This window comes from Bos indicus x Bos taurus, chromosome 28, assembly GCF_003369695.1.
Source record: "Bos indicus x Bos taurus breed Angus x Brahman F1 hybrid chromosome 28, Bos_hybrid_MaternalHap_v2.0, whole genome shotgun sequence".
In the NCBI taxonomy this organism is placed as follows: domain Eukaryota; kingdom Metazoa; phylum Chordata; class Mammalia; order Artiodactyla; family Bovidae; genus Bos; species Bos indicus x Bos taurus.
In genome coordinates, this window is record NC_040103.1 from 2,459,676 (window position 1) to 2,481,851 (window position 22,176).

Sequence of the window (22,176 nt, forward strand, 5' to 3'; positions counted from 1 at the left end):
GGGCTGGCTTGTAACCTAATAGGTTAGGGGTCTCAAACAATTCAATGCATCTGGATGATGGGAACTAGCTGAACCAATCATACCTTCTTTCAGGGCTTCCAAAAATGAGACAGACATTAGAAGAGCCCATTTACAAGCAGCAGCAGGAGCAGAAGAAACAGTGATGTGGAGGAGGTGATTCACAACTTCCTCTGTGAGGAAAAAGGAACCACGGAGGCCTGAGGTGTCCCCAGGGCCACTAGCCGGCTGTAAAAGCCACTGCTGATCTGGAATGGTGCCTCAATCTTGAACATTTGAAATTGCTTCTACTCCATTGTTATTTTTAGTAGAGTTGTTTCTTCAAGAAAATTGCTCCCTGATCTTGTCTCTCCCTTGCTCTCAGACTATGTGCATGTTTTAACACATTTGGTCATGATAGTCTACTTTTCTTAATCTTATAGTTGTTACTATACTGTGAAAAATGGAAAATTTGAGTATGTCGGTTGTATGATCTTACAATGTAAATTACTGAGACTTGCAATGGAACAGCTTATCAATCCTTGAAGATATTTTTATTTGATATCTTCTTATGGAATTCTTGTCTGCAAATCTTAAGCTGAAAAGTCACTAGAAATCTGTTTAGAAATGAATTAAAAATTACATTGCTTTTTTTTTTTGCTATGTGCACTAAGAATTGCTGTCAAATTGTCCATAAAGTCTGTGTACTGATTCTCAAAACAACTGATAAAATCTTTATTGTGAAAGGAAAAAAAAAAAAAGGATCTGAACAGGCACCTCCTGAAAGAAGACATACAGATGGCACATAAACTCGTGAAATGATTCTCAACACCATTTGTTGCTAGGGTACTGCAAATTAAAAAATGATGAAATACTACTTCACACCTATTACAAGGACTAAGAATCCAGAAAATTAACAACACTGGCAAGGTTGCAGAGAAATTTTCATCCATTGCCGATGGGAAGACAAAATGGTACAACCTTTAAATGACAGCTTTGTATTTTCCTATAAAACTAATTTTACCATATAATTTAGCAATCTCACTTCCAACTGAGCTGAAATTTTATGTCACACAAAAACCTGTACCTGAATATTTATAGCATCTTTATCCATAATTGTTAAAAACTAGAAGCAACCAAGATGTCTTTCAAGACAAATGTATGAATAAACTGTTACACCCTAAAATGGAATATTATTCAAAGATAAAAAGAAATGAGTTATCAAGTCCATGAGAAGACAGAGGAGACAAATTCATATCACTAACTGAAAGAAGTCAATCTGAAAAGCCTAGGTACTGCATGATTCCAACTATAGGACATCTGGAAAAGGCAAAGCTGTGGAGACAGTAAAAAGATCAGTGGTTGTCAGGGGTATAGGGTAGGAATTACAGCAAATGCCCCACACTAAAGTCAGAGGTTGTTACTAGGGGCAACTGTGGGGTTCTCTTTCATAAGTGAAGTGAAGTGAAGTGAAGTCACTCAGTCGTGTCCAACTCTTTGCGACCCCATGGACTGTAGCCTATCAGGCTCCTCCATCCATGGGATTCTCCAGGCAAGAATACTGCAGTGGGTTGCCATTTCCTTCTCTAGGAGATCTTCCCAACCCAGGGATTGAACCCAGGTCTCCCGCATTGTAGGCAGACGCTTTACCATATAAGCCACCAGGGAAGCTCCTCTCTTTCATATACTGTAAGCAATTTAGTAGATGTCAATGCGAATGACTGCTGGCCACAGACACAAGAAGGATTTTTTCCCCCAATGGGAGTATAATTGATTTCTTTTCACCACAAAAGAAGCCAATTTTGCATCTATGAAACAAATTAATGTTAATACTGTATATGTTGCCTCTATATATATCTGCCCTTGGACTTTTTCTTATAATCAGCTGAAACCAATTTATGTTTCTCAGGTAGTAAGCAAAATTAGCTCTCTGATATTTGTTCACTTTATATTAATATGAAGTCATGATTTAATATTTTTAAATGAACCCATTAACAATTCTATAATAAATTGATATACAAAAAATTGGCTTAATATAACTAAAACATAAAGTTTGCTCATGAAAACCTTTGTATGTTAAGCTGTAGGACTTAGATGTCATTACATGTGTGATAAAAAGAATTATTAAGAAGTTGGGGTTGGTCCTAAGATGGTGGAGGAATAGGACAGGGAGACCACTTTCTCCCTGACAAATTCATCAAAAGAACACTTGAACGCTGAGTAAATTCCACAAAACAATTTCTGAATGCCAGCAGAGGACATCAGGCCCCCAGAAAAGCAGCCCATTGTCTTTGAAAGGAGAAGTCTTGAGGCTACTGTAAAAATAAGACTGAAAACCAGAAGCAGGAGGCTTAAGTCCAAATCCTGAGAACACCAGAGAACTCCTGACTCCAGGGAACATTAATCAACAGGAGCTCATCAAACGCCTCCATACGTGAACTGAAACCAAGCACCACCCAAGGGCCAACAAGTTCCAGAGCAAGACATACCATGCAAATTCTCCAGCAACACAAGAACATAGCCCTGAGCTTCAATATACAGGCTGCCCAAAGTCACTCCAAACCCACTAACGTCTCATAACTTATTACTGGACACTTCATTGCACTCCAGAGAGAAGAAATCCAGCTCCACCCACCAGAATACTGACTTCCCTAACCAGGAAACCGTGACAAGCCATCCGTACAACCCCACTCACAACGAGGAAACTCCACAATAAAGAGAACTCCACAAACTGCCAGAATACAGAAAGGACACCCCAAACATAGCAATATAAACAAGATGAAGAGGCAGAGGAATACCCAGCAGGTAAAGGAACAGGATAAATGCCCACCAAACAAAAGAGGAAGAGATAGGGAATCTACCTGATAAAGAATTCCAAACAATGATAGTGAAAATGATCCAAAATCTTGAAAACAAAATGGAATCACAGATAAATAGCCTGGAGACAAGGATTGAGAAGATGCAAGAAAGGTTTAACAAGGACCTAGAAGAAATAAAAAAGAGTCAATATACAATGAATAATGCAATAAATGATATCAGAAACACTCTGGAGGGAACAAATAGTAGAATAACGGAGGCAGAAGATAGGATTAGTGAGGTGGACGATAGAATGGTAGAAATAAATGAATCAGAGAGGAGAAAAGAAAACGAATTAAAAGAAATGAGGACAACCTCAGATACCTCTAGAACAATGTTAAACGCCTCAACCTTCGAACCATAGGAGTCCCAGAAAAAGAAGACAAAAAGAAAGACCATGAGAAAGTACTTGAGGAGATAATAGTTGAAAACTTCCCTAAAATGGGGAAGGAAATAGCCACCGAAGTCCAAGAATCTGACAAATTCCGAAACAGGATAAACCCAAGACAAAACACCCCAAGACACATATTAATCAAATTAACAAAGATCAAACACAAAGAACAAATATTAAAAGCAGCAAGGGAAAAAACAACAAATAACACACAAGGGGATTCCCATTAGGATAACAGCTGATCTCTCAATAGAAACTCTTCAAGCCAGGAGGGAATGGCAGGACATACTTAAAGTGATGAAAGAAAATAACCTACAGCCCAGATTACTGTACCCAGCAAGGATCTCATTCAAATATGAAGGAGAAATCACAAGCTTTACAGAAAAGCAAAAGCTGAGAGAATTCAGCACCACCAAACCAGCTCTCCAACAAATGCTAAAGGATCTTCTCTAGACAGGAAACACAGAAAAGGTGTATAAACTCAAACCCAAAACAACAAAGTGAATGGCAATGGGATCATACTTATCGATAATTACCTTAAACATAAATGGGTTGAATGCCCCAACCAAAAGACAAAGACTGGCTGAATGGATACAAAAGCAAGACCCCTATATATGCTGTCTACAAGAGACCCACCTCAAACAAGGGACACACACAGACTGAAAGTGAAGGGCTTGAAAAAGATATTTTATGCAAATGGAGACCAAAAGAAAGCAGGAGTAGCAATACTCATGTCAGATAAAATAGTCTTTGAAACAAAGGCTCTGAAAAGAGACAAAGAAGGACATTACATAATGATCAAAGGATCAATCCAAGAAAAAGATATAACAATAATAAATATATATGCACCCAACATAGGAGCACTGCAATGCGTAAGGCAAATGCTAATAAGTATGAAAGGGGAAATTAACAATAACACAATAATAGTGGGAGACTTTAATACCCCACTCACACCTATGGATAGATCAGAAATTTCTGTAAACAGAAAATTAACAAGGAAAGACAAACTTTAAAAGATACATTAGACCAGCTGGACCTAATTGATATCTATAGGACATTTCACCTCAAAACAAAGAATTTCACCTTTTTCTTAAGTGCACACGGAACCTTCTCCAGGATAGATCACATCCAGGGCCATAAATCTAGCCTTGGTAAATTCAAAAAAATTGAAATCATTCCCAGCATCCTTTCTGACCACAATGCAGTAAGATTAGATCTCAATTACAGGAGAAAAACTATTAAAAATTCCAACATATGGAGGCTGAACAACACGCTGCTGAATAACCAACAAATCACAGAAGAAATAAAAAAAGAAATAAAAATATGCATAGAAACAAATGAAAATGAAAACACAACAACCCAAAACCTGTGGGACACTGAAAGAGCAGTGCAAAGGGGAAGGTTCATAGCAATACAGGCATACCTCAAGAAACAAGAAAAAAGTCAAATAAATAACCTACCTCTACACCTAAAGCACCTAGAAAAGGAAGAAATGAAGAACCCCAGGGTTAGTAGAAGGAAAGAAATCTTAAAAATTAGGGCAGAAATAAATGCAAACGAAACAAAAGAGACCATAGCAAAAATCAACAAAGCCAAAAGCTGGTTCTTTGAGAGGATAAATAAAATTGACAAACCATTAGCCAGACTCATCAAGAAACAAAGGGAGAAAAATCAAATCAATAAAATTAGAAATGAAAATGGAGAGATCACAACAGACAACAGAGAAATACAAAGGATAAGAGACTACTATCAGCAACTATATGCCAATAAAATGGACAACTTGGAAGAAGTGGACAAATTCTTAGAAAACTATAACTTTCCAAAACTGAACCAGGAAGAAATAGAAAATCTTAACAGACCCATCACAAGCACAGAAATTGAAACTGTGATCAGAAATCTTCCAGCAAACAAAAGCCCAGGTTCAGGCGGCTTCACATCTGAATTCTACCAAAAATTTAGAGAAGAGCTAACACCTATCCTGCTCAAACTCTTCCAGAAAATTGCAGAGGAAGGCAAACTTCCAAACTCATTCTATGAGGCAACCATCACCCTAATACCAAAAACCAGACAAAGATGACACAAATAAAGAAAACTACAGGTCAATATCACTGATGAACATAGATGCAAAAATCCTTAACAAAATTCTAGCAATCAGAATTCAATAACATTAAAAAGATCATACATCATGACGAAGTGGGCTTTATCCCAGGGATGTAAGGATTCTTCAATATCCGCAAATCAATCAATGTAATACACCACCTTAACAAATTGAAAGATAAAAGCCATATGATTATCTCAATAGATTCAGAGAAAGCCTTTGACAAAATTCAACATCCATGATAAAAACTCTCCAGAAAGCAGGAATAGAAGGAACTTACCTCAACATAATAAAAGCTATATATGAGAAACCCACAGCAAACATTATCTGCAATGGTGAAAAATCGAAAGCATTTCCCCTAAAGTCAGTAATAAGACAAGCATGCCCACTCTCAACACTACTATTCAACATAGGTTTGGAAGTTTGGGCCACAGCAATCAAAGTTGAAAAAGAAATAAAAGGAATCCAAATTGGAAAAGAAGAAGTAAAACTCTCACTGTTGGCAGATGACATGATCCTCTACATAGAAAACTCTAAAGACTCCACCAGAAAATTACTAGAGCTAATCAATGAATACAGTAAAGTTGCAAGATATAAAATCAACACAGAGAAATCCCTTGCATTCCTATACACTAATAATGAGAAAATAGAGAAATTAAGGAAACAATCCCATTCACCATTGCAATGAAAAGAATAAAATACTTAGGAATATATCTACCTAAAGAAACTAAAGACCTATTTATAGAAAACTATAAAACACTGGTGAAAGAAATCAAAGAGGACACTAACAGATGGAGAAATATACCGTGTTCATGGATCGGAAGAGTCAATATAGTGAAAATGAGTATACAACCCAAAGCAATCTATAGATTCAATGCAATCCCTATCAAGCTACCAATGGTATTTTTCACAGAGCTAGAACAAATAATTTCACAATTTGTTTGGAAATACAAAAAACCTCGAATAGCCAAAGCAATCTTGAGAAAGAAGAATGGAACTGGAGGAATCAACCTTCCTGACTTCAGGCTCTATTACAAAGCCACAGTCATCAAGACAGTATGGTACTGGCACAAAGACAGAAATATAGATCAATGGAACAAAATATAAATCCCAGAGATAAATCCACGCACCTATGGACACCTTATCTTTGACAAAGGAGGCAAGGATATACAATGGAGAAAAGACAATCTCTTTAACAAATGATGCTGGGAAAGCTGGTCAACAACTTGTAAAAGAATGAAACTAGAACACTTTCTAACACCATACACAAAAATAAACTCAAAATGGATTAAAGATCTAAATGTAAGACCAGAAACTATAAAACTCCTAGAGGGGAACATAGGCAAAACACTCTGTGACATACATTACAGCAGGATCCTCTATGACCCACCTCCCAGAATATAGGAAGTAAAAGCAAAAATAGACAAATGGGATCTAATTAACCTTAAAAGCTTCTGCACAAGAAAGGAAACTCTAAGCAAGGTGAAAAGGCAACCTTCAGAATGGGAGAAAATAATAGCAAATGAAGCAACTGACAAAGAATTAATCTCAAAAATATACAAGCAACTCCTGCAGCTCAATTCCAGAAAAATAAATGACCCAATCAAAAAAACAGTGTGGAGATTCCTTAAAAAACTGGAAATAGAACTGCCATATGACCCACCAATCCCACTGCTGGGCATACACACTGAGGAAACCAGAATTGAAAGAGACACCTGTACCCCAATGTTCATCTCAGCACTGTCTATAATAGCCAGGACATGGAAGCAACCTAGAAGTCCATCAGCAGATGAATGGATAAGAAATCTGTAGTACATATACATAATGGCATATTACTCAGCTATTAAAAAGAATACATTTGAATCAGTTCTAATGAGGTGGATGAAACTGGAGCCTATTATACAGAGTGAAGTAAGCCAGAAAGAAAAACACCAATACAGTATACTAACATATATATATGGAATTTAGAAAGATGGTAATGATAACCCTGTATGCAAGACAGCAAAAGAGACACAGATATATAAAACAGTCTTTTGGACTCTGTGGGAGAGGGCGAGGGTAGGATGATTTGGGAGAATGGCATTGAAACATGTATAATATCATATGTGAAATGGATCACTAGTCCAGGTTCGATGCCTGATATAGGATGCCTGGGGCTGGTGCACTGGGATGACACCAGAGGGATGGTATGGGGAGGGAGGTGGGAGGGGGTTTCAGGATGGGAAACATGTGTATACCCATGGGAGATTTATGCTGATGTATGGCAAAAACCAATACAATATTGTAAAGTAATTATCCTCCAATTAAAATAATAAATTTATATTAAAAAATTAAAAACAAATAAAAAGAAGAAGAAGTTGGAATCCAGACAGTGACAGGACACACTCTGTGTCATCTCCATGGAGATGAGCCTGATGGGACCAGGCTGGAAGCAGGACAGCCAGGTAAAAAACCACCTTCAGAGTTCAAGTGAGAGATGACAGGGGCTAAATTTGAGATGTTGTGTATATGGGGTGAGGATTGTTTAGCAAGATTTGATAACTGATAGCGAAACAGTGTCAGACTTTATTTTTTTAGGCTCCAAAATCACTGCAGATGGTGATTGCAGCCATGAAATTAAAAGACGCTTACTCCTTGGAAGGAAAGTTATGACCGAACTAGATAGCATATTCAAAAGCAGAGACATTACTTTGCCAACAATGGTCCCTCTAGTCAAGGCTATGCTTTTTCCAGTAGTCACGTATGGATGTGAGAGTTGGACTGTGAAGAAAGCTGAGTGCCAAAGGATTAATGCTTTTGAACTGTGGTGTTGGAGAAGACTCTTGAGAGTCCCTTGGACTGCAAGGATATCCAACCAGTCCATCCTAAAGGAGATCAGTCCTGGGTGTTCATTGGAAGGCCTGATGTTGAAGCTGAAACTCCAATACTTTGGCTACCTCATGTGAAGAGTTGACTCATTGGAAAAGACCCTGATGCTGGGAAGGATTGGGGGCAGGAGGAGAAGGGGACAACAGAGGATGAGATGGCTGGATGGTATCACCAACTTGATGGACATGACTTTGCGTAAACTCCAGGAACTGGTGATGGACAGGGAGGCCTGGCGTGCTGCAATTCATGGGATCACAAAGAATCAGACATGACTGAGCAACTGAACTGAACTGAACTGAGTGGGCTTCCCTGATAGCTCAGACAGTAAAGAATCCATCTACAATGTAAGAGACCTGAGTTCAATTCTTGGGTTGGGAATTTCCCCTGGAGGAGGGCATGGCAACCCACTCCAGTATTCTTGCCTGCAGAATCCCCATGGTCAGAGGAGCCTAGTGGGCTACAGTCCATGGAGTCATGAAGAGTCAGACCAGACTGAGACTAATACAACCACAACCAGGATGGGCAGAGTGAGAAAGATCTAGTGAACACCAAGTCCCTGAGTTCTGTAAGCAGGTGGAGTTGACATTGGAAATGTAGCAGGAGCAGTGTCTTGGGGCTATGCAGGTGATGAGTCCCATTTCACACAGGCCTTAGGTGAGGTGGTTTGGGACTCCCAGGTGGAGAGGTCCAGAAGGCAGCTGTGGACAGTGGTCTGAAGCTCGAGGGAGAGGTCAGAGCTGGGATCATATGAGACCAAGTGAATGGGAACAACAGCCCAGGGATAATGAAGATGCTGGGCCAAGCCACCTCCCACTAAACACTAACATTTAAGAAGCAGATGGAGAAAAAGCTATCTATGAAGGAAACCAAGAAGGGACAGTCAGAAAAGTAAGTAGGAGGAGGCAAGTAAGAGAGGATTTCCATAAGAATGGAGGGATCAGGAATGTCTAATGCTGCAGATAAATGAAGCAATTTAAAGAATAAACACATGCAGGCACTCCCACTGCTTTGGACAATATATGGGGCCACCAAGGGACCAGTTCTGTGAATGAGAGATGAGGATTTGTAGGGTCAAATTTGCAGGTCTTTGGAGGAAGCTTTAATTTGAGAACAAGAAAACAGTGAAAATGTGACTGAAGGCAGAGCCAGAGGAGAATTTATGGGTGGAGAACCCACTGGAAGTAGGCAAAAGAGAATCCAGGACTCAAGAGAAAGAAAGGTCTTAGGACACATGTGCTCTGACCTGCAAGAGAGGATGGGCAAAGATGAACCCAGCCTGTCCATCAGGAAGTGGGGCAAAGAGGAAAGTTAGATGCAATTACCTCAACTTTCTGGATGAAGTCAGGGGCAGGATGGGGCAGAGTTTGAATGTGTAAGGTAGAGCTCCTCAGGGAGCTTAAGGAGAGGGGAGTTGCAGCTGTCACAGAAGGACGCTGAGGAGGATGGATTGAGCATCAATAAAGGGGCTCATGGAGCATTTGCTGTGCAGTGGATGCAGAGGCTGACTACAAAGCAGAGGGACACAGATGACTCACAAGGGTTCACTGTCCAGGGTTGAGGCTTACTTGAGCAGGGGCAGCTGGAAACCATCAGGGCCAAAAAGAACAGGAATTTAGAGGGAGGCTGGAAAGGAAAGGTAAACTGTGGGGACTCTGGGGTGAAGACTGAAGGCATCTGCCCTCTGTGATAAGTACTTCAGAGGACAAACCTCCCTCAGAGTATGAGTTTGTTTTATGAAAGAGTAGAAAGAGCACTCGGAGAAGGCAGTGGCAACCCACTCCAGTACTCTTGTCTGGAAAATCCCATGGACAGAGGAGCCTGTTAGGCTGCAGTCCATGGGGTCACTGAGTCTGGCACGACTGAGCAACTTCACTTTCACTTTTCACTTTCATGCATTGGAGAAAGAAATGGCAACCCACTCCAGTGTTCTTGCCTGGAGAATCCCAGGGACGGGGGAGCCTAGTGGGCTGCCATCTATGGGGTCGCACAGAGTCGGACAGCAGCAGCAGAAAGAGCACTAGACAGAGTCAGGAGGGCATGGGCCTCCAGTATAACTTTGGGAAAATCCCTTAAACTCTATTTCAGCTGTGTCCTCTGTCTTATGAGGGCACTGGACTAGACAGCGCCCATCCAAGGTTTCCCTGTGCTAGTTGTTCAGTCATGTTCAACTCTTTGTGACCCCGTGGACTGTAGCCCGCCAGGGTCCTCTGTCCATGGGTATTCTCCACGCAAGAACTGGAGTGGGTTGCCATGCCCTCCTCCGGGGGGATCTTCCTAACTCAGGGACTGAACCCAGGTCTTCCACATTGCAGGCAGATTTTTTACTGTCTGAGCCACCATGGAAGCCCAAGGATACTGGAGTGGGTAGCTGATCCTTTCTCCAGGGGATCTTCCCAACTAGCAAATAGCAAGTAGCCTGGTATTTGTGTTCCACCGGGTATTTAGTGGTGAGTTTTCAGTATCTCAGGTCCTCTCTATGCTCTTTCTTACTGGAAAACTACCAGACTTCTGCCCAGTCCTTGGTCTTCCCAACAAGTCTTATCTCCAGGCACCCTTCTATCCAGTGCAGTCTCTAGCTTGGCTTCAATAACCAAGTAGTTGTTCGTTCCATGGTTTCCACTTGTGTTTCCAAAACCAGATCACCTGCATTGCCGGGGGTGGGGGGGTGGGGAGCAGATCTTCCCCACACAACGGCTGCACCTTTGCAGTGGCTGACTTGGGTCAGCCAGTTAGATGCCCTCTCACAGGGTGATCAACTTTGTTTTGATCACAAAACATAATAACTCCTATCAGTCTCATTTGTTTTTCTTCCTCTTAAACATTTTCTTAAATTTAAAAAGTTGTGGTTAAATATGCAAAACATGAAATTTACCATTTCAGTGTACATTCCAGTGACATGAAGTGCAGTCACACTGTTGTGCAGCCATCACCACCATCCACCGGTAGAACCTTTTCATTTCGCCAAACTGAAGTTCTGTCCCCATTAAACACTCCTTTTTCCTCCTGCCTCCAGGCCCTGACCATTCTACTTTCTGTCTCTGCGACTTTGTACCTCACATAGGTAGAATCACACAGCATTTATTCTTTTGTGACTGGCTTGTTTCACTTAGCTTCACACCTTCAAGCTTCATCCACATTGTCTCATGGGTCATAATTCCTTCATTCTTAAGGCTGAATAATATTCCATTGTGTGCATGCATCACATTTTGTTTATCTATTCATCTGTTGATGGACATTTGTGTAGCATCTGCCTTTTGGCTATTGTGAATAATGCTACCATGATCCTTAAGCCTGCTTTGCTTAAATTGAAAATGTAGGATAAAGGAAAGAGAAATACAGTATATGTGAGTGTCAGTCGGACAGGAGCTGCTTACATCTCTGTGTAGCAAGAGGGCTTCTCAGGTCAGACCACATCAATGATTGGCTTGGAAAAGCTGACTGCTTGGCTGAGGGACCATTTGCTGTATTCCCTCAGCCTTCTGGATTCTGAGAGGGTGGGTGGAAGGGCAGCCTGGCTGGCACTCATCCTGCATCTGTAGGAATTTGCTTCTTTCTGCATTTGTAGAGGTTGTGCAGAAATAGCATAAAGCAGAAATAATCCCTGTGCTTTCTGGCACATCCTTTCTGCCCACAGAAATGTTGTGTCCACGAAGGGGGCTTTGTGTATAGTGGGTGCTTAGAAAATTTGTGAAGTGATTGACTGAACAACCAATATATTCTCTGACTAGGGAAACTGACCCACATGGAGGAGTCAATGCATGAATATACAAGGTTGATTCTGTACTGAACCCCTTAGTTGACAGCCAGGAGGAGAAAAGGAAATACCTGATGGACAATTCAGCACTCAGGTGATCCCTCCCCCAATTATTGGTACTTATTATTGCTATCAGCGTTCTCTTTAATGCCTTTTTGAGAATAAGATGTTATATGTATTTTCATTCCAAGTGTCTGAAGGGATCATAAGATGGCTTCGGTGAGAAGTGGTACAGAGATGTCTTGTGATAAGCGTCTCCCTGCAGGAAAAGAAGGAACCAGCACTTACTGGGTGCTGTGTCCAGCCTAGTGGGTGAGAAAGACCTGAAACGGAGGCAAGGCATAATGAAAAGACAGATACATATAATTTGGCAAGCAGGGAATCAGGGGGTCCTCCTGCTCTCCATGGCAAGAAGACAAAATGACTCCTTTCACCCTGCACTTTTATTGGCAGAAGTTATGTGAAATCATTAGGGAATAGCTATACTGGTGAGTTTGATCAGCACACCATAAAGAGGGAGTAAAGTTAAGGCTCTGCTGTTGATCAGGAACATCTTGTTTTGTTTCCATGTGGATGGACGCAGGGGCAGGCAGTGAAGTGGAGCAGAGAGCTTGTCCTGCCCCCAAGAATGTCCCTTCGGCATGCTTACAAAGAGAATCACAAGGGCACAGTTTTCCACGCCCTCGAGTCATGGGGCAGATTCTGGTCTCTGCTCTGCCAGGCTGCTACAACTGGGGTTCTGCAAGGTGAGAGGTACTGGCTTGGTTCACGGTGTTAACTTTTGTCACTGGGTACAGTTCTGGGGTGTGGGTGTGAGCTACCCTTGAGGAAAACTGAGAACCAAAAGCAGATCTTTGAGAGACTGTGGAGCTGGGCTTTGCTCCTAAGGTCAGCTCAAAGTAGGTGTGGGGAAAAAAGCCAGCTGGTGTGACTGTGGAGGTATGGAGCTTGATGCACTCGGCATATTCCACAGCCTGGCCTCAGTGGCTGATGGATAGATTGCAGAGCACATGCCTCTTCCTCCTCCTGGTAGGCAGGTGTGCAGCCTGTGGTTGGAAAGCCCTGGTAATGGGCAGTCAGAGGCTGTGGTGCCATAGGGCCGATGGGCAGCACCAGACTCCAAAGTTAGTTGATGAATGTCATGAATTTGCATATGAACAAAGCCAAGGTCCTCACCATCTAGGTCAAAGGGATGTATTGGGACCAAAAATATTTCTAAAGCCCCAATCCTTTCTGTTGTCAGGTGGTAGAGTAGTATCACGAAAGATGGAGAAATGTCCTTTCCCCTGATTGTTCAGAGATTTTGTCTCATTCTGAGACTTAGGCATCTTATGATTCATAAATCTTTCCCACGAGTACCAAATTTATTCTATATATTTTCAGATTTTTCTTGACCTCTAGGAATCAATCATATTAAATAGATCTGCCCCAAATCCCATATTGATGGCTAAGAAATGGTAATAATATCCATCCACTTCTCTCCATCTCACCACTACCAGCCTAGTACCAGCTATACTGCTCTCTGAACTATATCATGGCAGTGTCCTCCAACTAGAGTCACCATCCAATCTGGAAACCTGCATTTGGCTCCAAACTGATGACTGAATGATTTTCTAAAAATGAATATCTGATTATGTCTTTCTCCTCTGAAAGCCCTTCATTGACTTTCCATTGCTCAAGAAGATAAAGACAAGTTCCTTGATGTGCCTGATGAAACCTAGCATGTTCTGGCCCAACCATCTGCTCCTGCCTCACTGCCCAGTGGGGTTCCTTATTCTTTGAGGCCAAAGAAACTGGTCTTCTTTTATTCCTTTGTATTTACCAAGTTCTCATCTGCCACAGGGACTTTGCATATGCTATATTTCCTATCTGGAGCCATCTTCCTCTTTTTATCTAGTTAATTCCTAGTGATCTTGCCTTAATGATCACTTGCTCAAGGAAGATTTTTCTGATGTCTATAACAAGATCAAATCTCCCCATTATAGATTTTCATAGAACCATGAGCATTTATACTTAGAAATAGTTGCAATTATATATTTATTTGTATTGTTTTAAATTGGTGTTTGTCTCCCTTCCAAAGTTGGCTCCATAAGGGCAGAAATTATATTGCTTTTGCTCATCACTATATCCAAATGCCTGCCATTCACTCAACAAATATTTACGGTGTACCTGTAATGTGCCAGGCATGATTCAAGTGTTAGAGACACTGGGATAAGCAAAATAGACAAGGTCCCTCTCCCCATAGAGTCTGATTTTTAGCACATCTTAGTCTACTAATACTTCAGTTGAGTTCAGTTCAGTTCAGTCACTCAGTTGTGTCTGACTCTTTGCGACTCCATGAACTGCAGCACTGCAGGCCTCCCTGTCCCTCACCAACTGCTGGAGTCTACCCAAACCCGTATCCATTGAGTCGGTGATGCCATCCAACCATCTCATCCTCTGTCATCCCCTTGTCCTCCCACCTTCAATCTTTCCCAGCATAAGAGTTTTTTCAAGTGAGTCAGCTCTTCACATGAGGTGGCCAAAGTACTGGAGTTTCAGCTTCAACATCAGGCCTTCCAATGAACACCCAGGACTGATCTCCTTTAGGATGGACTGATTGGATCTCCTTGCAGTCCAAGGGACTCTCAAGAGTCTTCTCCAACACCACAGTTCAAAAGCATCAATTCTTCGGCACTCAGCTTTCTTCACAATCCAACTCTCACATCCATACGTGACTACTGGAAAAACCATAGCCTTGACTAGATGGGCCTTTGTTGGCAAAGTAATGTTTCTGCTTTTGAATATACTAAGTTGGTAATAACTTTCCTTCCAAGGAGTAAGCGTCTTTTAATTTCATGGCTGCAATCACCATCTGTAGTGATTTTGGAGCCAAAAATTAAAATCAGCCATTGTTTCCACTGTTTCCCCATCTATTTGCCATGAAATGATGGGACCAGATGCCATGATCTTAGTTTGCTAAATATTGAGCTTTAAGCCAACTTTTTCACTCTCCTCTTTCACTTTCATCAAGAGGCTCTTTAGTTCTTCACTTTATGCCATAAGGGTGGTGTCATCTGCATATCTGAGGTTATTGATATTTCTCCCAGCAATCTTGATTCCAGCTTGTGCTTCCTCCAGCCTAGCGTTTCTCAAGGTGTAGTCTGCATAAAAGTTAAATAAGCAGGGTGACAGTATACAGCTTTGATGTATTCCTTTTCCTATTTGGAACCAGTCTGTTTTTCCATGTCCAGTTCTAACTGTTGCTGCCTGACCTGCATACAGGTTTCTCAAGAGGCAGGTCAGGTGGTCTGGTATTCCCACCTCCTGCAGAATTTTCCACAGTTTATTGTGTTTCACACAGTCAAAGGCTTTGGCAAAGTCAATAAAGCAGAAATAGATGTTTTTCTGGAACTCTCTTGCTTTTTTCATGATCCAGCGGATGTTGGCAATTTGATCTCTGGTTCCTCTGCCTTTTCTAAACCCAGCTTGAACATCTGGAAGTTCATGGTTCATGTATTGCTGAAGCCTGGCTTGGGGAATTTTGAGCATTACTTTACTAGTGTGTGAGATGAATGCAATTGTGTGGTAGTTTGAGCATTCTTTGGCATTGCCTTTCTTTGGGATTGGAATGAAAACTGACCTTTTCCAGTCCTGTGGCCACTACTGAGTTTTCCAAATGTGCTGGCATATTGAGTGCAGCACTTTCACTGCATCATCTTTCGGGATTTGAAATAGCTCAACTGGAATTCCATCACCTCCACTACCTTTGTTTCTAGTGATGTTTCTAAGGCCCACTTGACTTCAAATTACAGCATGTATGGCTCTAGGTGAGTGTGAATGATCACACCATCATGATTATCTTGGTTGTGAAGATCTTTTTTGTACAGTTCTTCTGTGTATTCTTGCCACCTCTTCTTAATATCGTCTTCTGATAGGTCCATACCATTTCTGTCCTTTATCGAGCCCATCTTTGCATGAAATGTTCCTTTGGTATCTCTAATTTTCTTGAAGAGATCTCTAGTCTTTCCCATTCTATTGTTTTCCTTTCTTTCTTTGAATTGATCAGTGAGGAAGGCATTCTTATCTCTCCTTACTATTCTTTGGAACTCTGCATTCAGATGGGTATATCATTCCTTTTCTCCTTTGCCTTTCATTTCTCCTCTTTTCACAGCTATTTGTAAAGCCTCCTCAGACAACCATTTTGCCTTTTTACATTTCTTTTTCTTGGGGATGGTCTTGATCCCTGGCTCTTGTTCAATGTCACGAACCTCCATCCATAGTTCTTCAGGCACTCTGTCTATCAGATCTAATACTTTGAATCTTTTGTCATTTCCCCTGTAAGGGATTTGATTTAGTTCATACCTAAATGGTCTAGTGGTTTTCCCTGCTTTCTTCAATTTAAGTTTGAATTTTGCGATAAGGAGTTCATGATCTGAGCCACAGTCAGCTCCCAGTCTTGTTTTTGCTGACTGTATAGAGCTTCTCCATCTTTGGCTGCAAATAATATAATCAATCTGATTTTGGTATTGATCATCTGGTGTTGCTTCAGGTTAGGGAATGGTATAGTGAATGGAAAGGTATATGAAGAGAGCTTTCTAGAGTGATGGAAATGTTCTATATCTTACATATATAATTGCTAGAATTCATTGAACTGATCACTTAAGACTTTTAAATTTTATTGTATGCTAGCTAAATTAACTGGAGAAGGCAATGGCACCCCACTCCAGTACTCTTGCCTGGAAAAATCCCATGGATGGACGAGACTGGTAGGTTGCAGTCCCTGGAGTCGCTAAGAGTTGGACACGACTGAGTGACTTCACTTTCACTTCTCACTTTCATGCATTGGAGAAGGAAATGGCAACCCACTCCAGTGTTCTTGCCTGGAGAATCCCAGGGACGGGGGAGCCTGGTGGGCTGCCGTCTATGGGGTCACACAGAGTCAGACACGAGTGAAGTGACTTAGCAGCAGCAGCAGCTAATATAACAAGTAAACAGGGAGTGGAGGGCCTTCTTGGTGGTCCAGTGGTTAAGACTCTGCACTCCCAATGCAAGGAGTCTTACACGACTCTCTGCAACCCTAGGAACTGTAGCCTGCCAGGCTCCTCTTTCCATGAGATTTTCAGGCAAGAATACTGAAGTGAGTTGCCATGCCCTTCCCCAGGGGATCTTCCCAACCCAGCGATTGAACCTGCATCTCTTATGTCTCTTACATTGGCAGGCTGGTTCTTTACCACTAGTGCCACTTGGGAAGCACATGCTGCAAGTAAAGATCCCACATGCCACAACAAAGATTGAGGATCCCATGTGCTGTAAGTAAGACTCAGCACAGCCAGATACATAAATAAATATTAAAAAAGGAATTAGAAAAGGAGGGTGGGAGGGAGACAGGCAGGCAGGTGGTCTGGTCAGAGAATCTTGAGTAGCTGTGCATGCCTGGAACATTGGTCCAGTACAGGAAAGGGGAAGGAGGGGAATCCTGCCCCTGCTCATGAGGACGAAGATGACTGAATTTTTTCTTTTCATGGAGTCAGAGAGGTTGCCTGAGTGATCCTCAGTTCAGTTCAGTTCAGTCGCTCAGTCGTGTCCGACTCTTTGCGACCCCATGAATCGCAGCACGCCAGGCCTCCCTCTCCATCACCAACTCCCGGAGTTCACTCAGACTCACGTCCATCGAGTCAGTGATGCCATCCAACCATCTCATCCTCTGTCGTCCCCTTCTCCTCCTGCCCCCAGTCCCTCCCAGCATCAGGGTCTTTTCCAATGAGTCAACTCTTCGCATGAGGTGGCCAAAGTACTGGACTTTCAGCTTCAGCATCATTCCTTCCAAAGAAATCCCAGGGCTGATCTCCTTCAGAATGGACTGATTGGATCTCCTTGCAGTCCAAGGGACTACAAAGGTGAATTCCCTTTGTACCTTAGAAAGTTTCCCTTGATGATAGATGAGATTTAGGCAGTTTGGCATCTGCAACAACTGGGGGCTGCTACAGAAGAGAATTTGGAGATTCTAGTTGGTTACAGTGGCACATGCAATGTTATTTTTAACCCCTCAACAGGAGGGAGTAGCATTTCTCTGGTTGCTAGGGAAATTGTGTTCTTTGCAATTACTTATGCTAAGTGATTACTTAGGATACTGGTTCCTAATTTTAAAAGTCTTATGGGAAAGAAAAGTCTTAGGGAAACTAGAAAGCTTTATAAGTCTGAACTGGTATGTCATGCTAGGACTGTACACCTGCTAAAATGTGGTTACTTTTCTCTTAATGTACTCATGGGTGACTGTCATCATAGCAACAACAATCCTAGACAGCACTGGGTCATTAATGGAGGACTCTTGCTAGTGAGGTGATGGAGGCCAGTTCAGGAAGCTTGGTTCAGGACTGCAGGCAAGTGTTAGAATGGATGGGGTGCACTGGTAGCCCCTGGAAGTGCCAGGACACAGGGTGGAGAAGTTGTGGACTGAGGGGTCATCTGACAAGAGCATAGGATTTCTGCCAGCCTTTAATTGCTACCTTAAAAAATTCTGCATCCCTCTCAGCATTAGACCAAAGTGCAGTGTGGTTTCTTGGGCATAGTGAACTAAAAGTGCATGTTTGTCAGATGAAAGGCATTTCATGGAAGCAGTGAAAGAAGAACTCCAAACTGCTCCTGGCTCTATAGCCTGCAATTGGAACTCTAACTTCTCCATCCCCATCTCATAGTGCAGGCAATTGGCCTAAATCTTTTATGAAGTGCTACTTAGACACAGCTTAGCCCACCCTTCTCTCACATCCACCTCTAAAAATACACAGGACCATCTCTGGCAGAGCACAGGGCTGTGTCTCGGCATCCCTGATCCATTTCAATCCAAATGTAGTGTTCTTTCCACTTCACTGCTGGAAAGCCACTTTAGGCAGCTTGTCAGAGGCCATTTGGGGCTTCCCTTTGTTTTGGCCTTCACCCTGTTTGTGTGAGTAGGAATGGGTGGCAAACCACCTCTCTCTCTCCATCCTGCTTCAGGCTATCCCCCCTCCCCAATGCAGGTCAGAAGAGAGCCTTCAGAAATTATCCAGACCAGAAAGTTTCATTATTTTTCCCTGTCAATATCACACATGAGGGATGAATTCCACATGCTTGACAGAATTCAATGGATGCACTTAGATTTTGATGGAGCAGCAAGAACACTGAGGGAAAAGTCCCTGCAATGATGCACAGTCAAGAGGACCATCCTGGGTACCACACGGAAGGATGGTTACCTTGGTGCCAGGTAGGGGCTGCAAGGTATGCTTCGCCACTCCACTCCATCTCTCCCACTCTCTGCTGCTGCTGCTGCTAAGTCGCTTCAGTCGTGTCCGACTCTGTGCGACCCCATAGATGGCAGCCCACCAGGCTCCCCCGTCCCTTGGATTCTCCAGGCAAGAACACTGGAGTGGGTTGCCATTTCCTTCTCCAATGCACGAAAGTGAAAAGAAAAAAGTGAAGTCGCTCAATCATGTCCGACTCGTAGCGACCCCATGGACTGCAGCCTACCAGGCTCCTCCGTCCATGGGATTTTCCAGGCAAGAGTACTGGAGTGGGGTGCCATTGCCTTCTCCCACTCTCTATGTACTTTAAATGGGGAAAGTTGGTGTAAATTTATCTTGAGGTAATCTGAAATCAACTCTAACTCCTTTTACACTAAATCATCCACAGATCTTACTGATGACCGAAAATCACTGAACCATCATCTGCTCTCACCCCCTGATACCCATGTGTTATTCCTGCCATCCTCTTGAGCCACTTTACTTTGCAGCTTTGTCCTCTTTTCCATCCAAGCAAGCTTTGCACTGTTCAAAGATATGGAGGAGAGGCACCCAATCTACCTAGAGTTATGAAGCATTGATTTGCAGACAGAGAGAGAGATTTAGTTGTTTGCCCCATCTCTTTCTGTAGAAAGTAGACTTTTGGTGCCCATCTCAACATCAGCTCAGAAGAATCAAGATGTGTGGACTTTGATTGCCTACCCATTTTGTCCAGCATGTCCTAGAGTATGAGCATGAGGGTCTCCACCACATGCATCCCTCACAACTGCAGAGTCCTCCCATGTCCCACTACACCAAGGATGTATGGGTCCTCCTTGGAACAGTAGCCAGAAGCACTCATTTTTCAAGGAGATTGAGGGAGGGAGGTGCCCCAGGAGAGGAGAACAAGAAGCTTCTAGAAGGCAGGCAGGCCAGGGCTTCATATTTAATCAGAGGCAGCACTCTGTCCTCTCTACTTTATAATTTTGAGAGCCATAGCTCTGGAGACCAGGAGAAGTGCAATGAATTTATTTTTAAGTTTTTTTTTTTTTTTTTTCTCTTACTGTGTTCTTATCTGGAGAACTGTGAAACCCTGGATTACGTGGGAAACGTCATCCAGGGTGGTTCCCAGTGCAAACCTGTTTTCCAAAGAGATTCAAGACTGCCTGACTTTCAGGGGCAGGTGGGAAAAACATGACACTCCGGCCAGGATGACCTGTGTCAGCTGTGACCTTGCAGAGATGATTTTATGACATTATGAATCTAGCTAGAGTGTAAGTATTAGCACCTGGGGAGATTGTCCCTACCATCCCATGAGGGTCAGTGAAGTTCTCTGAAAGAGGGCTGGGTCCAGAGAAGAATTAAATTGGGTTTGATGCATCTAAGAAAATTTCCTTCAAGGCCCATGCAGAAAATAAGCCTTTATTTGTTATTTTGTTTTGTTTTCCTCCTCTTTCCAGGGTTACAACATCCTGGGTGCCCTCCTCCCAAGAGAAATAGAGAAAGCTCAAAGGGTGGAAAAAATGAGATTTGGAGAACCCTCCAGGCTTAGTGCTCCTCTAGACTGTATGGGTCCAGCGAGACAGAAACATTTAGTTTGGATGCTACGTTAAGTGGAGAGGCAACCTTATAATGGGCGCAGAGGAATAAATCAAATAAAATAATAAGTCAAGCAGTTACCCAAGTGAAACAGGCTTCCAACCCTGCATATTAGTGAGGCTTTTAGTTTAAATGGATGTGTTTAATTGAGCAGTGTTGTTTCATATTGGGAGCTGGAGGAATTATGGTGATTGTATTGGGATCATGCCCAGATGATATTTGACTGTATTACCTTGTGCAAACAGAAGTGGCCAGCAGAGTGAAGGAAGCCCTGAGATGCAGTGAAGGATGCTGAGGGTAACAGCGGGGGAAATAAACTCAGGTCCCAGTTGTTTCACACTGTTGGTGAAAGTACAGGTCCTGGAACTAGATTGCTGCCTTTGCATCCAGAGATCTAGAAGAACAGACAGAGGAGGGGCTGGAAAAGCCTCAAGGGAGATGGAGAGGAGGAGCAGAGTGACAGGGACACAGGTCACCTGAGCAGCAAGATGCTGTAGCATCAATCAGCATATACTTGTCTATCTCTTTCTATGAGACCTAAAGGTGGGGTGAGAGGGTGTGTGGATCCCTAAGAGGGAAGGAAACAGGAGTGAGAAGCTATACAAATTACACTGCTTGACACTGCCCCCTCCCTTGCCCCACCTAATATGGAAGGAACAGGCCTGTGTATGACAACACAGGGCGGATTTGTATACTTGTCACATTAGTGATATAGATAGTAAGTGCTTGCTGGCAGTGCTTTTTCAGAAGGAAAACATGCCTAAACAACTTAATGGAATTTACAGTAAAAGTAAGCTGGAATGGCATTTCAGAATCTTATGTTTGACAGTATGATACAAATTAATAAAATATAATATTCAAATCAAATAATGAAATATACTATTATTATGCATTTTATGTCACATATCTAATAAAAGAAAATGTATTTTTCCAGGTGCTTTTTAAACATCAAAGGCTTCCACTTTCCTGAGTGTTCCCCCTCAGGGTCAGCACTGCCAGGAAACTCAGGAAAATCAGACAAGGCAGGGCAGGATCCAGTGGACCATAGTCTCTGACACCAGGTAGCACACTCACCTTGGAGGATGGGAAAGTGCTTCAAATATTCACTTGAAGAGTGGAGAGCCTTTTAACTGAACCAGAGAGTGGAGAGTCTTTTAACTGAACTGGGTAGTAGCATGGAGAACCTCAGAAGGGGACCTTGAAGGTCTCAGTCTGATTGACTTAATGAGGGACTGGTGAGGGAGGCATTGTAGAAGGAGACCTTTGTGGTACTGAGAAGAATTTCAGAGATGAGAAGAGCTGGGAGTGGCAATCTTTGTGCTGTTACACCAATTCAGCTAGAACTATCTGGAAGAGATTTTTCTCCAGGCAAATCACA

General features: G+C 42.4%; 1 long non-coding RNA gene across 1 annotated transcript in view; it reads left to right on the forward strand.

Annotated features, from left to right (window-relative positions):
- LOC113885519 overlaps positions 1 to 861 on the forward strand; it is a 56,191-nt gene extending 55,330 nt beyond the window's left edge. The window contains exon 3 of the long non-coding RNA XR_003509241.1: positions 94 to 861. This is a non-coding gene — a long non-coding RNA (uncharacterized LOC113885519). The remainder of the gene's footprint in view (positions 1 to 93) is intronic.
- Positions 862 to 22,176: the final 21,315 nt, after the last annotated feature.